This window comes from Saimiri boliviensis, chromosome 1 (genome assembly GCF_048565385.1).
Source record: "Saimiri boliviensis isolate mSaiBol1 chromosome 1, mSaiBol1.pri, whole genome shotgun sequence".
NCBI classification, from domain to species: domain Eukaryota; kingdom Metazoa; phylum Chordata; class Mammalia; order Primates; family Cebidae; genus Saimiri; species Saimiri boliviensis.
In genome coordinates, this window is record NC_133449.1 from 74,721,472 (window position 1) to 74,742,071 (window position 20,600).

Consider the following 20,600-nt stretch of genomic DNA (forward strand, 5'->3'; position numbering starts at 1 on the left):
AGAAAAAAATTAAGTTTGGCCATTTTCTACATTAACTATTTTAAATGAGTTTTAAATTTGTGTAAAGTTAATTTACACACATTTTTATTTTAAAAGATTTTAATTTGTGTAAATTAAATTACACCAAAGAAGTTTTAATCTGTGAAAATTCTCAATGTTAAATTACATTTAATTTTTTGAATAATAAATAGATATATGGCTCAGAATTCCAAAGGTTTCTAGTGAAAGGGTCTACTGCCAAACTTGTTCTGTAGTCACCCAGTCAAGTAATGTTGCCTTCAGAGGCAAATAATGTTAACTGTTATAAACCTAACAGTCCACATTAGGTTTGCAATTATGTATATATATATATATATTCCATAAATATATAACATTTATAATTTTATAAATATATTAATTTTGTCATAATTTTATAGCATAGCCATTGTTTCCAAAATGTACTCTTCTATCTAATGACAAGTTAATACATACACATTACATAAAATTCAAACATTTAGAAAATAAGAGATCTGTATAATGCCACCAACCAGAAAAAGGAATCTTAACATATTACACATTTTCTAGCTTATCCCCTTTCACATATTTTTAACAAAATAGAATCATTCTTTACTTCCTGTTTTGCAAAATGCCTTTTTTTAAATTTATCAAAATATTTTAAAAAGCTGTATTTCAGTATATATAGACTGACCCCCTTCTCTTTTTTATTATTCAACTGTATGAATATAATTTAATCAGTACCCGATTAGTGTGTGTTTGGGTTATTTCCTGTTTTTACTAAAATCAGTACTGCTAGATGATTCCAAAAAGATGCTGTAATTAAAGTATTTTAATCCCCTGGAACGTCTCATAACAGAAAGAGCAAGTATAACAGTGAACCCCAATATCCATGGACAGCATCTACAACAAACCTTAGTGACAACATATTCTTATAATCCCAAAATATAAGTGGATAGGGATAAATCACCAACAGCTACAGGACCCACTAAAAACTTCATGAGGTCTAGAAGGTCCACAGTGGGTGCTGAGGCAATGTGATTTCTGTGTAGTCATCTGAATGTCAACATGAAAAAATTCAATGAGGTGCAGGTAAAAGGCAGTAGCAAGTATAAGTTTCTTAAGGAACCCAAATTCTTGGTCATCTAATTAGTGACATGCATGAATGGATGATCAGGATTCCCACTGTCCCTACCTACTATCCAGTGAAACCTCAGCCAAGGGAATGAGTATGGCAGAAACAGCTATGAAAGGTGTACAATAAGTGGGAGGGAGAACACTTATTCTATTATATTTTATGGAATAAAGTATTACTCAATTCTAGAATCACAAAAAGCAAAATAAAATAATTAGAGGCACCCCTGTGAGGGAGTGGGATGGAGGCAGCCCATATCACTACTCTTACTGTTTGTCTGTCTGTTTGTTTATTTTACTGGCTTAGAATGGGGAGAGTAGGAAATGAGTTCTAATGGGCTATTACTTCTGGCTGTAAGCACCCAGTCACACCATCCAGGCACAACCCTCTCCAGAACCAGGGCCAGAGCCAAATGGGGAGTTAAGCTGGAGTGGTATACCTGTGAAACAATAATGCAGGTGTGTCTAAGGCAAGTTCAGGGAGGGCATAAACCTCCTATGGAGCAGAAGGGCAAAAGCGCACTTGATCTTTATTTTCATTACAAATACAGACCATGAAAGCACAGCCTCACACAAACAAAAATAACAACAACAACAGCTTCATGGGAGAAGCACACGGAAGGTAGGGAATCTTCTCATGGTCCAGACAGATTAAAAATTCAAGTACTAATTGGAAGATTTTGTGAGGTCATTCTCAGAACAGCAGGAGAAACTAGAGATGATTCTGTAGATTCCAATTTGTGGATACAAGAAAACTGTGGGAAGAGACCAATGTGCTGGGATGCTCTAGATTCTGGATCCTATAAATAGTTAAGACTAACAAAGTAAAATAATCTTTCTATATAAATCTCCAAACTTAGGAGAAACAGTTGAGAATAGAGTCCAAATTGAGCACACCAAGCACAATGAGGGCAAAGGACAAAAAATGCAGAAATTAAAAAGGTAAAATAGAAGACCATATTTTTGTCTACATGATAAACACAACAAATACAGAAGTTTCAGACCTATGCAGATGAGAAAGCTTTCTTGACACACTCACCCCCTTCCAGTTTTCCATAAAAATGAACAAGAACAAAGGGTTGCAATCACATCCCATACAAAGCTGCATTTGAAAAATAGTATAATTTCCCTATCAACAATGAAAGCACTCTAGAAAGACATGCCCACAAATAGATGAGAATTGACCCCAATATTTTTAAATAATCTTAAGTAAATAAAATGATAGAAGTTAGGAAAGAATAATGTAAATAAGGATAACAAAACTCAGAAAGAGGTGATCAAAGAAGATTTTTTAGAGAATGAAAGAATAAGAAACTAAGAAAAAATCATTTCAGAAATGAGCATTAACTTAGATCACAAGATTAAGTAAACACATTTACTTATAACTAGAGAATTTAAAGGATGAAAAACTTAAAAATCAAAGATAAGAAAAAAGACTCAAGTAAAAGTACTAGAGAAAGATCACAGGCAAAGAATACCCAACATACATAAAGTGAGAATTCCCAGAGAAGAAAAACCAATGCAATACAGCAGAATCCTGAAAAACTCTTAAGAAAAATTTCCTGAAATAGAAAAAAACTTTGTAGTACTAATGAAAGGACACATCATGACCTGGAGCATCAGCCCAAGTTGGTCAATATCAAGACATATTCTAATGAAATCCTGTGAGCATTCAGATGAAAAGACCAAGTTCTTATACATGAATGAAAATGGATTACGATCACTTTTTGTCAGCAACACTTTATGCCAGAACACAATATGGAAATATGTTTAAAATACTCAAGAAAAATGTAAGCCAAAACAACCTATTTGCATTAGGTCCATTCTCACATTGCTATAAAGAACTACCAGAGACTGGATAATTTATTAAGAAAAGAGGTTAAATTGACTCATAGTTCCACAGGCTGTACAGGAGGCATGGCTGGGGAGGCCTCAGGAAACTTACAGTCAGGGTGGAAGCGTGAAGGGGAAGCAAGCACTTTCTTCACATTGTGGAGAGGGAGAAAGAATGTGAAGCAGGAGGTGCTGCAGACTTTCAAACAACCAGATATTGTGAGAACTCACTGTCAATGAGAACAGTAATAGGGGAAATCCTCCCCCTTGATCCAGCTGCCTCCCATCAGGCCCTTTCTACAACACTGAGAATTAAAATTTGACATGAGATCTGGGTGAGGACACAGAGACAAACCATATCACTATTACTTCTAGGAAATCTATTAGATAATGAGATTCAAACAGCCAACATGACTTAAGACATTTATATAAGGAATAGTGATAAGCATAATAAATATATCTACATTTAAAACTAAATGCTGAAGCCAGTCACAAAAGGGTAAATACTGTATGATTCCACTCATATGAAGTAGCTAAAGTGGTCAAAAGTTATAGAAACAAAGTGGTGGTTGTCAAGGGCTGAAGAGAAGGGAAGAGGAGAGTTAGTGTTTAATGGGTTTCAGTTTTGCAAGATTAAAAAGTTCAAGTGATTTATTGCCCATCAATGTGAATATATTCAACACTACTGACATACACACTTAAAAATGGTTAAGATAGTAAGTTCTCTTATGTGTTTTTTATCACAATAAATGAAAAACTATTAGTTTGTACATAAAATTTTTTTTAAACTATATGATAGCTAAAGGGAGATAATTACACAACCCAAAACAACTTTTAAAAATGTAGGGAGAAGAAGAAGAGTAGAATAAAAACAGAATAAGTGGGATGCTGAGACAGAAGGATCACTTGAACCCAGCCTGGGCAACATGGCAAAACTCCATCTCTATAAAAAGTACAAAAATTAGCCAGGCATGGTGGCACACACCTGTACTCCCAGCTTCTTGAGAAGCTGACGTGGGAGGACTTCTTGAGTCCAGGAGGTCAAGGCTGCAATGAGCCATGAGCTACTGCAGCCAGCCTAGATGACAGAGTGAGACCCTGCCTGCAAGAAAAAGAAAAAATAAAATAAATAAAGGACTGCCTTACAGATGCTGGCTAGAAATAAAAGTGTATTACTTCATATCTGACACTGGGAGAGAAGAAGGTTAAAGGGGGAACTAGGCTACTAATTCCAGTAATGCTCACAGTAGAGAACAAACAGACAGTACTCAAAGACAGACAGAAAGAAAATAACAGGCCAATATCTCTGATGAATATTGATGCAAAAATCCTCAACAAAACGATAGTAAACCAAGTTCAACAATACATTAAAAAGAGTATTCATCAAGACCTAGTGAGATTTATTCCGGAGATAAAAGGATGATTCAAAATATGAAGATCAATTAATGTGATACATCACAGCAACAGGATGAAAAACAAAAACCATATGATCATTTTCATTTGATGCAAAAAAGCATTTGATAAAATTCAACATCCCTTCATGATATAAACCTTCAAAATGATGTAGAAGGAATAATCTCAGCTTAATAAAAGCCATATATGACAGACCCACAGCTAGTATCATAGTTAATGAGAAAAAACTGAAAGCATTTTCTCTAAGAACAGGGACACAACAAAGATGCCTGCTTTCACCACTGTCATTCAACATGGTACTGAAGGTCTTAGCAAGAGCAATTAGAGAAGAGAAATAAGTAAAGGGCATCCAAATTGGAAAGGAAGAAGTCAAACTGTCAAATTGCAGATGCTATGATCTTATACTTGGAAAAATTTAAAGAATCCACATAAAAGAACTATGAGAACTGATAAATTCATTAACGCTGCAGGTTATAGAATCAACCTACAAAAATCAGTTGCATTTCTATATGCCAACAGTGAACAATGTAAAAAATTTAAAAAGTAATCCCATTTACAATAGCCACAAATAAAATAAAATACATAGGAATTAACTTAACCAAAGAAGTGAAAGATCTGTATAATGAAAATGATAAAACGCTGATGAAAGAAATTGAAGAGAGCACTATAAAGTAGAAAGATAGTCCATGTTCATGGACTGGAAGAATCAATATTGTTAAAATTTCCATACTACACCACACAATCTACATATTCAATGCAATTCATATCAAAATACCACTGACATTCTTCACAGAAATAGAAAAAAAAAACACCCTAAAATTTACATAGAACCACAAAAGATGCAGAGTACCCAAAGCAATCCTAAGCAAACAAAATCACATTACCTGACTTAAAATTATACTACAGAGCTATAGTAACCAAAAACACTATGATGCTGGCATAAAAGACACCCAGACCAATGGAACAAAATAGCTAACAAGAAACAAATCCACATACTTCCAGTGAACTCATTTTCAACAAAGGTGATAAGAACATGCACTGGAAAAAGATCGTCTCTTCAATAAATGGTACTGGGAAAACTGGATATCCATATGCAGAAGAATGAAACTAGACCCATATCTCTTGCCATATACAAAAAACAAATTAAAGTGACTAAAGATTTAAAGCTACAACCTCAGACTAATACAAGAACGTATTAGGGAAATGCTCCAGGGCATTGGTCCAGGTAGAAACTTCTTTTTTTTTTCTTAATTATACTTTAAGTTCTGGGGTACATGTGCAGATCATGAAGGATTGTTACATAGGGATACACATGCCATAGTGATTTGCTGTATCCATCCCCCCTGTCACCTACATTAGGTATTTTTCCTAATGTTATGCCACCCTAATCCCCCCACCTCCTTTTTTCCCTCCCCTACACTCCCCCAACTCCTCAACAGTCCCTGGAGTGTGAAGTGGTATCTCAATGTAGTTTTGATTGGCATTTCTCTTAATGACCAGTGATGATAAGCATTTTTTCATGTTTCTTGGCCTCATATATGTCGTCTTTTGTAAAGTGTCTGTTCATACCCTTTGCCCACTTTTGAATGGGCTTGTTTTTTTTCTTGTAAATCTGCTTCAGTTCTTCATAGATTCTAGATATTAGCCCTTTGTGAGATGGGTAGATGGCAAAAATTTTTTCCCATTGTAGTGGTTGCCAATTCACTCTAATGATTGTTTCCTTTGCTGTGCAGAAGCTCTGGAGTTTAATTAGGTCCCATTTGTCTATTTTGGCTTTTGTTGCCAATGCTTTTGGTGTTTTAATCATGAAGTCCTTGCCTATGCCTATGTCCTGAATGGTTTTGCCTAGGTTTTCTTCTAGGTTTTTTATGGTGTTAGGTTTTAGGTTTAAATCTTTAATCCATCTGGAGTTAATTTTAGTGTAAGGTGTCAGGAAGAGGTCCAGTTTCTGCTTTCTGCACATGGCTAGCCAGTTTTCCCAACATCATTTATGAAACAGGGAATCCTTTCCCCATTGCTCGTTTTTGTCAGGTTTGTCAAAGATCATATGGTAGATGTGTGGCGTTGCCTCCAATGCCTCTGTTCCATTCTATTGGTCTATATCTCTGTTTTGGTACCATTACCATGCTGTTTTGATTATTGGAGCCTTATAGTATAGTCTGAAGTCAGGGAGTATGATGTCTCCGGCTTTGTTCTTTTTACTTGGAATTCACTTGGCTATGGGGGCTCTCTTTTGGTTTCATATGAAGTTTAAGGTGTTTTTTTCCAGTTCTGTGAAGAAGGTCATTGGTAGCTTGATGGGGATAGTGTTGAATCTACAAATTACTTTGAGCAGTATGGCCATTTTCACGATATTGATTCTTCCTAACCATGAGCATGGAATGTTTCTCCATCTGTTTGTGTTCCCTCTTATTTCATTCAGCAGTGGTTTGTAGTTTTCCTTGAAAAGATCCTTTACATCCTTTGTGAGTTTTATTCCTAGGTATCTTATTCTCTTGAAGCAATTGTGAATGGCAGTTCATTCTTGATTTGGCTCTCATTAAATCTGTTATTGGTGCATAGGAATGCTTGTGATTTTTGCACATTGATTTTGTATGCTGAGACTTTGCTGATGTTGCTTATCAGTTTCAGGAGATTTTGGGCTGAGACAATGGGGTCTTCTAAATATACAATCCTGTCGTTTGCAAATAGAGAGTTTGACTTCCTCTTTTCCTAATTGAATACCCTTTATTTCTTTTTCTTGCCTGATTGCTTTGGCTAGAACTTCCAATACTATATTGAATAGGAGTGATGAGAGAGGGCATCCTTGTCTAGTGCCAGATTTCAAAGGGAACACTTCCAGTTTTTCTCCATTCAGTATGACATTGGCTGTGGGTTTGTCATAAATAGCTTTTATTATTTTGAGATATGTTCCACCGATACCTAGTTTATTGAGAGTTTTTAGCATAAAAGGCTGTTTAATTTTGTCAAAGGCCTTCTCTGCATCTGTTGAGATAATCAAGTGGTTTTTGTCTTTGGTTCTGTTGATGTAGTGGATTACATTTATAGACTTGCATATGTTGAACCAGCCTTGCATCCCTGGGATGAATCCTACTTGTCGTGATGGATAAGCTTTTTGATGTGCTGTTGCAATCGGTTTGCCAATATTTTATTGAAGATTTTTGCATCTATGTTCATCATGGATATTGGCCTGAAGTTTCCTTTTTGTTGTTGTTGTTGTTGATTCTCTGCCAGGTTTTGGTATCAGGATCATGTTGGTCTCATAAAATAATTTGGGAAGGATTCCCTCTTTTGGATTGTTTTTGAATAGTTTCAGAAGGAGTGGTAGCAGCTCCTCTTTGTCCTACTGAATTCTGCATCTAGTAGAATTCAGCTGTGAACCCATCTGGACCTGTGCATTTTTGGTTGCTAGGCTATTAATTGCTGCCTCAAGTTCAGACCTTGTTATTGGTCTATTCAGGGTTTCCACTTCTTTCTGGTTTAGGCTTGGGGAGGATGCAAGTGTCCAGGAATTTATCCATTTTTTCCAGGTTTACTGGTTTATGTGCTTAGACTTGTTTGTAGTAATCTCTGATAGTGGTTTGTATGTCTGTGGAATCTGTTATGATATCCCCTTTATTATTTTTATTGCATCTATTTGATTATTCTCTTTTCTTTTTTATTAATGTGGCTAGTGGCCTTTTTTTTGATTTTCAAAAAAACAGCTCCTGGATTTATTGATTTTTTTTGAAGGATTTTTGTGTCTCTATCTCCTTCAGTTCTCCTCTGATCTTAGTTATTTCTTATCTTCTGCTAGCTTTTTTTTTTAATCTTGCTCCTCTAGCTCGTTCAATTTTGATGATAGGGTGTGGATTTTGGATCTTTCCTTGCTTCTCATGTGGGCATTTATTGCCATATATGTTCCTCTAGACACTACTTTAAATGTGTCTCAGAGATTCTGGTATGTTGTGTCTTCGTTCCTGTTGGTTTCGAAGAACATCTTTACTTCTGCCTTGATTTCACTGTTTATCCAGTCAGGATTCAAGAGCTAGTTGTTCAGTTTCCATGAAGTTGTGCGGTTCTGAGTTAGTTTCTGAATTCTGAGTTTTAACTTGATTGCACTGTGGTCTGAGAGACTACTTGTTATGATTTCTGTTCTTTTGCATTTGCTCAGGAGTGGTTTACTTCCAATTATGTAGTCAGTTTTAGAGTAGGTGTGATGTGGTGCTGAGAAGAATGTATATTCTGTGGATTTGGGGTGGAGAGTTCTATAAATGTCTATTACGTTTGCTAGGTCCAGGTCTGAGTTCAAGTCCTAGATATCCTTGTTAATTTTCTGTCTCATTGACCTGTCTAACATTGACAGTGGAGTGTTAAAGTGTCCCAGTATTATTGTGTAGGAGTCTAAGTCTCTTTGTAAGTCATTAGAATTTGCTTTATGTATCTGGGGGCTTCTGTATTGGGTGCGTATATATTTGGGATCGTTAGCTCTTCTTGTTGCATTGATCCTTTTACCATTATGTAATTTCCTTCTTTGCTTTCTTTTGATCTTTGTTGGTTTAAGGTCTATTTTATCAGAGACTATGATCACAACTCCTGGGTGTTTTTTTGTTTGTTTGTTTGTTTGTTTGTTTTTTCCTCTCCATTTGCTTGGTAAATCTTCCTCCATCCCTTTATTTTGAGCCTCTGTGTCCTTCCATATGAGATGGGTTTCCTGGATACAGCACACCGATGGGTTTTGACTTTTTATCCAATTTGCCAGTCTGTGTCTTTTGATTGGGGCATTTAGCTCATTTACATTTAGGGTTAATATTGTTATGTCTGAATTTGATCCTGCCATTTTGATGCTAGCTGGCTGTTTTGCCCGTTAGTTGATGCAGTTTCTTCATTCTGTCAATTCTCTTTACCATTTGGTATGTTTTTGGAGTGGCTGGTACTGGTGGTTCCTTTCTATGTTTAGTGCTCTTTCAGTAGCTCTTGTAAAGCAGGCCTGGTTGTGATGAAATCTCTCAGCAATTGCTTGTTCATAAAAGATTTTATTTCTCCTTCGCTTATGAAACTTAGTTTGGCTGGATATGAAATTCTAGTTTGAAAGTTCTTTTCTTTAAGGATGTTGAATATTGGTCCCCACTCTCTTCTGGCTTGTAGGGTTTCTGCCGAGAGATCTGCTGTGAGACTGATGGGCTTCCCTTTGTGGGTGACCCAACCTTTTTCTCTGGCTGTCCTTAGCATTTTCTCATTCATTTCAACTTTGGTGAATCTGTTGTTTATGTGCCTTGTGGTTGCTCTTGTTGAGGAGTATCTTTATGGTGTTCTCTGTATTTCCTGGACTTGAATATTGGCCTGCCTTGCTAGGTTGGGGAAGTTTTCCTGGATAATATCCTGAAGAATGTTTTCCAGCTTGGATTCATTCTCTCTGTCACATTCAGGTACACCTGTCAAATGTAGATTAGGTCTTTTCACATAATCCCATATTTCTTGGAGGCTTTGTTCATTGCTTTTTACTTTTTTCTCTAATCTTGACTTCTTGTTTTATTTCATTGAGTTGATCTTCGACCTCTGATATCCTTTCTTCTGCTTGGTCAATTTGGCTATTGAAACGTGTGTATGTTTTGTGAAGTTCTCATGTTTTGTTTTTCATCTCCATTAATTCTTTTTTGTTCCTCTCTAAGCTGTTTATTCTTGTTAGCATTTCATCAAACCTTTTTTCAGGGTTCTTAGTTTCTTTGCATTGGGTTAGAACATGTTCTTTTAGCTCAGAGAAGTTTCTTATTACCCACCTTCTGAAGCCTGTTTCTGTTAATTCCTCAGACTCATTCTCCATCTAGCCTTGATCCCTTGCTGGTGAGGAGTTGTGATCCCTTGGAGGAGGAGAGGCGTTCTGGTTTTGGGTGTTTTCATCCTTTTTACACTGTTTTCTTCCCATCTTTGCGGATTTATTTACCTGTGGTCTTTTTAGTTGTTGGCTTTCTGATGGGATCTCTGAGTGGAAGTCCTTTTTGTTGATGATGAAAGTATTTCTTTCTTTTTTTTAGTTTTCCTTCTAACAGTCTGGCCCCTCTTCTGTAGGTCTGCTGGAGGTCCACTCCAGACCCTGCTTGCCTGGGGATAACCTGCAGCAGCTGCAGAACAGTAAGGGTTGCTGCCAGTTTCTTCTTCTGCTGTCTTTGTCCCAGAAGGATACCTGCCAGATGTCAGCCTGAGCTTTCCTTTATCAGGTGACTCTTTGGATATATGGGGGTCGGGGAGCTGCTTGAGGAGACAGTCTGTCCTTTATAGGACCTCAGGTGCTGAGCTGTGAGCTCCGTTGTTCCATTCAGATCTGATGGGCAGGTGTGTTCAAGTCTCTTTCAGCAGAACTCATAACCGCCTTTTTTTCCCCAGGTACTCTGTTGCTCTGTCCCACAAAGGTAGGGCTTTATTTATGAGTTTCTGTCATGCTGCTGCCTTTTTTCAGGGATTCTCTGCCCAGCGAGGAGGTACCCTAGTCACAGTCTGCCAGCAATGGTGTTGCTGAGCTGCCGTGGGCTCTGCCCAGCTGCTGTGTGAACTTCCTTGCAGTTTTGTTTATAGGGGTATAGTTAGAACTGCCTCAGTATTGGCGGTCTGCCTCTGTAATGGTGGACTCTCTCTGTAATGGCAGACTACCTCGGTAATGGCGGGCTGCCTCGGTAATGGCAGACTACTTCAGTAGTGGTGGACTGCCTCAGTAACGGCAGACGTCCTTCCACCACAGAGCTGGGCCATCCTGGGTTCAGCTGTGCTTGCTGTGAAACTCTCAATCCAGAGCATTTCAGATTGCTGGTCTTTGTGGGGTGGGACTGGCCGAGCTAGATCAATGGGCGACTCTGTCTCCCAGGCATTCTAGTCACCAGCTGAAACAGTGCCCAGATTTGTGTGAGTTTTTGTGTAGAGACCTGCTGCGCTGGCTGAAACAGCTTTGCTGGAGACTCGTGGCACTTTTTCACCTGGGAATCTCCTGTCCTGGCTCCCTGTTTCAGTCCCCTTTTTTTCAGTTGATCTGGAGACTCTGTTTCCCAGGCGTTCCATTTGCCAGTTGAAAAGGTGCCCACATTTGTGTGAGTTTTAGTGCAGAGACCCACTGCGCTGGCTGAAACAGCCACGCTGGAGACTTGCACTTTTCTGCCCAGGAATCTCCTGGCCCGCCTCCCTGTTTCCGTCCTCTTTTAATCAGTTGAACGGGCGACTCTGTCTCCCAGGCATTCCAGTTGCCTGTTGAAAAGGCGCCTGGATTTGTGTGAGTTTTTGTGCAGAGACCTGCCATGCCGGTTGAAACAGCCACGCTGGAGACTTGTGGTGCTTTTCCACTCAGGAATCTCCTGGTCTGTGGGCAATAAAAATTCCTTTGGAAATACAGTGACCGCTCACCCTCTGTGTTTTCGCTGGAAGCCGCAATCCAGAGCTATTCCTATTCAGCCATCTTGGATCCCTCACCTCAGTCATTAGGTCTTAAAACTCCAAAATAATCTCCATTGACTTTGTGTCTTACATCTAGGGCATGAGAATGCAAGCAGTGGGCTCACGAGGCCTTGGACAGTTCTGCCCCTTTGGCTCTGCAGGGCTTACCTCCCATGGCTGCTTTCATGAGCTGTTGTTGAGTGCCTGTGGATTTTCCAGGTGCATGATACAAGCTGTTAGTGGATCTGCCATTCTGGGGTTGGGGTGTGGTGGACCTCTTCTCACAGCTTCACTAGGCAGTGCCCCAATGGAGACTTGGGTTTGGGCTCCAGCCCCACTGCATTGCCCTAGTAGAAGTTCTCCATGAGGGTTCTGCCTCTGCAGCAGACTTCTGCCTTGACATGCAGGCATTTCCATACATCTTCTAAAATCTAGACTGAGGCTCCCAACTCTCACGCTCTGTGCACCTGCAGGCTTAACACCACATAGAAGCCATCAAGGCTTAGGGCTTGTACTCTCTGAAGTAATGGCCCAAGCTGTACCTTGGCCCATTTTAGCCATGGCTAGAGTTGGAGCAGCTGGAGCAGCCATAATGCAGAGCACCATGTCTTGAGGCTGCACAGAGCAGCAGGACCCTGGGCCTGGCTCACAAAACTATTCTTCCCTCCTAGGCCTCTAGGCCTGTGATGGGAGGGGCTGCTGAGAAGGTCTCTGAAATGCCTTGGAGGCATTTTCCTTATTATCTTTACTAACATTCAGCTCCTCTTATGCAAATTTCTGCAGCCAGCTTGAATTCCTCCCCAGAAAGTGGGTTTTTCTTTTCTATCACATCATCAGGCTGTAAATTTTCTAGGCTTGTACACTCTGCTTCCCTTTTAAATATAAGTTTCAGTTTCAGATCATCTCTTCTCACTTATGTGGCCATACATAGTTAGAAGCAGCTGGGCCAAACGTTTGAATGCTTTCCTGGTTACACATTCTTCTGCCATATACCCTAAATCATGACTATCAAGTTGAAAGTTCCACAGATCCCCAGAGCAGGAGCACAATGCTGTCAGTCTCTGCTAAAGCATAGCAAGAGTGACTTTACTCCAGTTCCCAGTAAGTTCCTCATCTCCATCTGAGACCACCTTAGCCTGGACTTCAACAATTTAACGAGTCTCTAAGAAGTTTTAAACTTTACCTCATCTTCCCATCCTCTTCTGAGTCCTCCAAACTGTTCCAACCCCTGCCCATTACCAGTTCCAAAGTTGCTTCCACATTTTCTGGTACCTATATAGCAATGTCCCTCTCCCAGTGCTACTTTTCGGTATTAGTCCTTTCTCATATTGCTGTAAGGAACTACCTGAGACTGGGTAATTTACAAAGATACGAGGCCTCAGGAAATGTATAGTAGTGGCAGAAGGCGAAGGGAGAGCAGGAGGAAGAGAGTGAAGGTGAAGGTACCACACACTTTTAAACAAGCAGATCTCATGAGAACTCACTATCACTAGAAAAGCAAGGGGGAAATAGATTTCCATGATCTAATCACTTCCCACCAGGCTCTTCCTCCAACACTGAGGATCACCCCTCCCTACGTTAACTTACAAATTTAACATTATGCTTATAAAATTACCATCAGACCTGGGGTGGTGGTTAGATGAGTCTCTGCATGTGTCAAAATGACAAGAACCATACATCAATACAATCCATTTTACTGTAAAAAAAGAAAAAACATACTATTTTTCCTGGGGTCCACAAGTTAATTTTAAAATTCCTTTGGAAAGACAATAAAAATAAATCTGGGAATGTCCTGCAAAAGAATAGTAAAAGGAACCTAGCCCCACAGACATTTAAACATACGAAAAACCCAGCACTTTGGGAGGCCGAGGCGGGTGGATCACGAGGTCAAGAGATCGAGACCATCCTAGTCAACATGGTGAAACCCCGTCTCTACTAAAAAAAAAAAAAAAAAATACAAAAAATTAGCTGGGCATGGTGGCGCGTGCCTGTAATCCCAGCTACTCAGGAGGCTGAGGCAGGAGAATTGCCTGAACCCAGGAGGCGGAGGTTGCGGTGAGCCGAGATTGAGCCATTGCACTCCAGCCTGGGTAACAAGAGCAAAACTCCGTCTCAAAAAAAAAAAAAAAAAAAAATACGAAAAAACTCTTTAATTAAAATTACAGAGTATATTGGTATCCCAATGGAAATGAGCAGAAAATCTGTATGGAAATTCTGTGTATGATAAAGGCAGTTCAAATCAGTGGAGAAAAGATGAACTTCAGCTTTTTAATAAGTGGAATTTCTGTAAGTGTGTTAGATTTTTTAATGATAAAATTGGATTCACTCCTCACACCATAATAAATTCCAGAGGATGAGGGATTTAAATGTAAACAAACAAAACCATATAAGTATACTAGAAGCAGACATGAGTAAAATCTGGTATAACCTGTAAACAGGAGAACCTTTCCTAAAAGTGAGTAGTAGACAAAATGTCCCCCACTGAGAGATGTTCACATTCTAATCCTTAGAACCTGTGAATATGCTGTGTTACATGGCAAAAGGGACTTTGCAGATTTAACTAAGATTACATAGAAATTATTCTGTATTATCCAGGTGGGCCCAATCTAATTAAATGAGCCAGAGAACTTTCTTTGGCTAGTTAAGTAAGATGTGGTAGAAAAGGAGGTCTTGCAGCAACATGGCTAGAACTGGAGGCCATTATATTAAGTGAAACAAGTCAGACTCAGAAAGACAAATATCGCACATTCTCACTTATAAGTGGGCGCTAAATAATGTCTAGTTTCAGACATGCTGAAATGACCATAAAAAATTATGTATGTTTAATCATGAGCTTGCATAAGTACCCTTATACTTACCTTCATGCTCATTCTATTAATGTTTTTTTTACAGGATATATTTCAATAGGTAGGCTATCTAGGCCAAAGAGTATTAATATTTTTATTTTTATAAATACTGCCAAATTGCCCTTTTAAAAGTACAATTAACCCTTGAACAAGGTCGGGGTTTAGGGGCACCCCCATGAAGTAAAAATTCATGTATAATTTTTGACTTTCCCAAAACGTAACTACTAGTATCCTACTGTTGATTGGAAGCCTTACCAGCAGCATAATCAATTAACACATATTTTGTATGTTATATTACATATTACCTTCTTACAATAAAGTAAGCTAGAAAAAATAAAATTTTATTACAAAAATCACAAGAAAAGGAAAATATATTTACCATTAAATGGAACTGAATCATCATAAAGGTCTTCATCTGTGTTGTCTTCATATTGAATAGGCTGAGGAGGAGGAAGAGGAGGAGTGGGTATTACTGTCTTGGGGTGAGAGAGGCAGAATACGTGAAGGAGGTTAAAGGAGAGGCAAGAGAGGTAGGCATTCTTGGTGTAACTTTATGGAAATACATCATTTCTGTTTATATTTCTTGCTTTTTCATTTCACTAAAAATGTTTCTATATTGTACCAGTCCTTCCTCCACTGTTTGCTTTAGTTTCAGTGCCTGTTTCATAGAAAGGTCTATGTCGTAGAAGAAGTCAAAAGCAGTCTTGAACAGTCACCGTTTTTCCAGATTGTCTATCAATGGACACCAAAACTCAATATATCAATCAACACATAGTAATAATAACTGAAAATGAAATTTTTATAAAATACTTTAATCTCAACACATTTACATGTTCCCAAAGCATGAGTACTTATTTACATATAGGCACATCCACTTGTATCAAAGATCTTCAAGATGAGAAGGGAAAACCCAGTGTTAAAGACAAACTTTTGTACATAAATGTAATACATTATCATTAATTGCATATTTTTCCTGTTTTGCTTTTTTTTTAATGAAAACAACTGTCAACAATATATATGCTGGTATTTCTTATACAGGAAGGCATGACTCCCACAGGGATCACATCAACACTTTGAAGTAACTGAGATGAAAAGTATGGGACCTTATAACAGTTACCCTAAAAGATAAACTGCCTGTTACCACCCTTTTGGGTCAAGGTAACACTATTTTTTCTTGTTCTTCCTTACTTTTGATAAGCTGCTGATACTTTTTGAGCATCCTAAACTTCCTCCATCATCATCTTAGTCTCCTGCCTTTTTCTAGTTCTAAAAAATGGCAAAATACTATTTTCCTTAAGAACAGCATGGAAAATACTGTATTTGGAAGGACAACAAAGTGTGAGCTAAGTGAAATTGAAGGTAGAAAAAGAATCATATCAAAAAATTTGATAGGTTTATAATAATTCCATAACTTACATGCGTATTTAAAAATAAAAGTTATGGTTTTTCTCAAGCTATTAGTATATCACAGATTTAGAAATCACTACCAGATGGTTTTCTTTTCCATCTAATGCTCTTACCCATAAGTAGAAGTCATTAAATGAATCAGTAAGCTTATGTTATCACAGGATCATGATCAATGTCATTCTTCCATTAACTCAAAATTTTGCCAAAAGCCACTTTCTCACATGTATATAATATAAATTATTATATATTTTTTTTCTCCTCATAAATAACCTTGGGTTGTAAAAGTTACATATCACTGCTCTATTTTGTTAAAATTACTAAATTGTACCCAACAATGCAGATTTTTAATAATTAATGTTTATAATCACTCAGCTTATATATACAATGTCAAATTACTAGCTTGGGCAACATAGTTCGACCCCATCTCTACAAAAGTAATTTAAAAATTAGCCAGGTATGGTGGTTCATGCTGGTTCTTCTAGCTACTCAGGAGGCTGAGCTGGGGAGGATTGCTTGAGCCTAGCAGTTAAAGGTTGCAGTGAGCTATGATAGTGCCACTGCACTCCAGTCTGGACAACAGAGCAAGACTCTATCTCTAAATAAATAAATAATGTCAAATGAACAGACTAAGATATAAAATGCAAATGTTCAGTTTACTTTTAAACATTTTTGTTAACATATTGGTTTGCTCTCTTGATCTGTTTCCCACAACTTCTAATTATTTATATAAGAAGCTTGGCTATAATGCTAATATAACATAAAACTCAACTGAGTTCATTAGAGATTTATTCATATATAACTATCTTCTAAGAACAAAGCTTTTTCGGAAAAAAAAATAATAAAAACACCTGAAATCTAACACTTCTTAAATGATTATGTTTGGGGGTTTCCTCAATTGTTTCCAAGATCAGTATGGAAAATTCTTGTAAACAGTTCAGTTCTTACTCAGTCTGTGTCCTTTTAACTTGAAAAGCTTTGTAGTATAATTGCTTTGTAAATATCAGAATTTTCCCTATATTGAGCAATGTACATAAAGAAGTCATCAAATGGTTTATCTTGTACTTATCAACGTGTTTATTTTTATGCCTCCAAAAAGCTGTATTTTTTTTACAAGAGCAGCTGCTACTTTGTAAATATTTTAATGGTTTCTGTTAAGTAGAGCTGTCAGTTTAACAAACAATATTATAAAAGATTTTCATTCTTCCATGTGATTCAACATCTTGAAAAGTGTTTTACCTTGAAAATCCTTTGGAGATTTTAAACTGGAAAGGATATCTCCTTTGAAGGCACAAAGCCAACGAAAGAATAGATAGGTTTAAAGAATAATGTATAAGATCACCAGAGAAATAGTGCAATTTTTTTTCAGAAGGCAAATGTATAAAAGCAGTAAGTTCTCTTAGCTGGATTCTCCTCTTTTGACTCCGGCAGTTTGTTGAAATGGAAGAGCACTGGCTTTGTGCCAGACATTTCAGGTATGAACCTTGATTCTTTTGCCACTTAATAGATATTGGTTTAGAGCAAGCCAATTAACCTCTTTGACCCTCAGTTTCTGTATCTGCAAATGGTGTAATGATACCTACCTTAAAGGGTCATTATGAAAATTAGAGATAATTTATGTAAATGGGCTAACTAAATAAAGGTGGCAATTATTATTCTATCCTACCTACCTAGCAACCAGTAGTCTCCCAGTCATTCTTTAGTCTTTGTCCTTTACATTTTTATTCTCCCAGCTTATCTCTTCTTTCTTTTTTGTCTACTGCATGGAATTGAAAGTAAGAAATATTTTAGAGATGATCTAATTTAGCACTTTTGTTGAACAAATGAGGAAATAGAAGCTCAGAGAGATTAAATGACTTGTCTAAGATCACAGTTAGTTAAACACAGAGATCAGAACCCTGGTCTCCTGAGTTTTTCACTGTTTTCATTCTTGCTGTGAAATGGAATTTGATAAGGTAATTCTAGCGTGGATCTAAAGGAACATGTTAAGATAGGATAGCAAAAAAACAGTGAAAGAGACAAGAAAAGGAAAAAGATTAAAAGCGGGGGTGAGGAGAGCTTTTCCTTTTGTTCTACATCAAGCCTCAGCAAATTTTTTAAAGGGCCAGGTAGTAAATAGTTTAGCCTTCCCAAGTCATATAGCCTCTATCTCAACTACTCAAAGCCAACACTGTAGCACAAAAGCAGCTGTAGACAACATGGCTATGCTCCAATAAAACTTTATTTGTACACTGCAATTTGAATTCCATGTAATTTTCACATCTAGAAATATATCTTGTATTTTTTCAGCCATTTGAAAATATAAAAACCATTTTTAGATTGTGCACCATAAAAAAACAGACATAGGACTGCATGTGGCTCATGTGATCTGTAGTTTGATGCCTTTAGAAGTATAAGCCTGATAAGTAGAACAGATATTCAGCCTTGATGTTATAGAAATAATAATAGAGTTTAAAGGGGACTGGGATGAAGTGGAGTGTGCCTGCCCCACAAAAGTGGGCAGTAGCCATTCTGATTAAGAAGACTGTGGCTCTTAGGAAATGGAGGCCAAATACTGCAAAATCTTCTGACTTTTCAAAAAGCCTGAAGACTGGATTTTTATGCTAAATCTCCCAGTTTTTTAAATGAATTTGGGTAGCTTCCATTGCACAAAACAAAATGAAAGCTCACCTAAATATCCCAATTTTAAGTGTTGGTAAATAATTCAAAATAGTTGTTAAATACTGTAGGTCAAACATCTGTAAACTGAATTTGGCACATGGACTACCAGTTTAAAATCTGTGTTCTAGAAAGACAAAGCAAAATTCTAGGTAATTCATGCTTCCTAGCAAGAATTCAAATTTACCCAATTCAGGGTCTTTCGGACCAAACCCTTAACCTCTCCACAAATGGAACACAAAAGTGATTATAAAGTAATAGGTCACTCAGGCTATAACCACTCCCTACCCCATCTTATATCCCACCCCACCAAACTTCTGCCTTTTTGTAGTTTATTAGTTTAAGACATTAAGCTTTGTTTAGTAGGTGGTACCAAAGTCCTAGTTACATCTAGAACCTTTCCTGGAATTGAGTACACTCAATATTATATTTTAAAAATATAATCACATATTATAGCTATAATATAAGACTACCAGATTTAAAATAGTTAACATAAATTATTTTTTTTCTAACTCCTGTTGTCCTTTCTCAAAGTTATAACCATATTAAATTGCTGCTACTAGGATCTTATTTTCATTTTATATTCAAGTAAACACAATTTAAACATATTTACCAATAAAAGAACCCAAAATAAGTCCTTTAGTATCTTCCAAAAATTTTTATTTTCTACTTTTTTTTTTTTTTTTTTTTTTTTTTGAGACAAGTTCTCTCACTCTGTTACCCAGGCTGGAGGGCAGTGACATGATCACGGTTCACTGCAGCCTCAACCTCCCCAGGTCAGCTGCTCCTCCCACTCAGCTTACCAGGTAGCTGGGACTACAGGTGTGTGCTACCATGCCTAATTTTTTTTTCTTTAGTGATGAGGTTTTACCATGTTGCCCAGGCTGGTGTTGAACTCCTTGGCTCAAACAATTCACCTGCCTCAGCCTCCCAAAGTGCTGTCATTGCAGGCATGAGCCACAGCACCTGGCCTCTCCTCTACTCCTATGTTGTCACTAGTTGTTTATTTTTTTCTGCTCCCCACTCCCCGCCCTGCTATCACACTGTAAGCTCATTAAGGATGGGATTATATCCTTATATCATCTTTATATCCCCTAATCATCAAAGATATCTGCACAGAGCAGACCTTCAATAAAAGTTTACTTTTAAGAGGTCAGGAGTTCGAGACCAGCCTGGCCAACATAGAGAAACCTCATCTCTACTAAAAATAGAAAATTATCCAAGCGTAGTGGTACACGCCTGTAATCCCAGCTACTCAGGAGGCAGAGGCAGGAGAATCACTTGAACCCAGGAGGCAAAGGTTGTGGCGAGCTGAGATCTTGCCATTGGGCTCCAGCCTGGGCAACAAGAGCAAAACTGCATCTCAAAAAAAAAAAAGAAGAAGAAACATTCAAACCTAATTTTTGCATTTGGAAATTAAACCATCTGAGAACTCCATTACTAGCAGAGATACATTTTCATTTTATCTTAATTAATAGCAAAGAGTACAGCTGATCCATGTAATTATATTATAGAAATTAAGTCTGATAATAGAAGTAACTACTATACTTTTCATCCTTAAAATAGTACTAGCATATCCAAACAAAAGGTATTACAGAAAGTTCTACAAGGAGACAATCCATGCTATATGTATTTTCTAGTGGAATATGAAAAGAAATTCAGTAACAGTAAGGATTGGGAAAAGGGCTCAAGGTGAGAATAAATATAATAATATCTTGTCTATCAAGGAAAAAGCATTTAGTCCTTACCTGCTACAGTTTTCATATATGTATATGAAACTGTGTATATATATATATGAAACTGTATATATATAATATATAATATATATTATACATATATGGTTATATATACACACTGCAGAAATAATATACAGAAATGACATTAGCAAGATGGCAGATTAGGAAGCTTCAGGTCCTCATT

General features: G+C 37.4%; 1 protein-coding gene across 8 annotated transcripts in view; it reads left to right on the top strand.

Moving 5' to 3' along the window:
• The window catches only part of WDPCP (WD repeat containing planar cell polarity effector), a 785,671-nt gene that overhangs the window by 678,434 nt on the left and 86,637 nt on the right, over window positions 1–20,600 (top strand). The window contains exon 15 of one of the 8 annotated variants that reach the window (XR_012517640.1): window positions 15,657–15,776. The exons of the other annotated variants lie outside the window; for them this stretch is intronic. The gene's annotated coding sequence lies outside the window, so the exon portion shown is untranslated. The remainder of the gene's footprint in view (window positions 1–15,656; window positions 15,777–20,600) is intronic. 8 annotated transcript variants of the gene reach the window in all.